Raw genomic sequence first — 202 nt, forward strand, 5'->3', positions numbered from 1 at the left:
GATGTCGAGATCGCACGAGGTAACCGGCCGGGGATCCGCTGACCCTGAAACGTCCTAGGGTGTGGCCCGTGGGCCCCGCTTCAGTGTCCTACTCCTGGACACGAGGGGGTCCTCGTCCCCAGCCGAGGCGAGGACACAGGACAGGATGACAGCTCCAGCCTGGGGTGTCTGAGCCGCAGACGCGCCGAGGAGGGGGCGGGGC

Source organism: Fukomys damarensis, unplaced genomic scaffold (assembly GCF_012274545.1).
Source record: "Fukomys damarensis isolate Sample0158 unplaced genomic scaffold, DMR_v1.0_HiC HiC_scaffold_12, whole genome shotgun sequence".
NCBI classification, from domain to species: domain Eukaryota; kingdom Metazoa; phylum Chordata; class Mammalia; order Rodentia; family Bathyergidae; genus Fukomys; species Fukomys damarensis.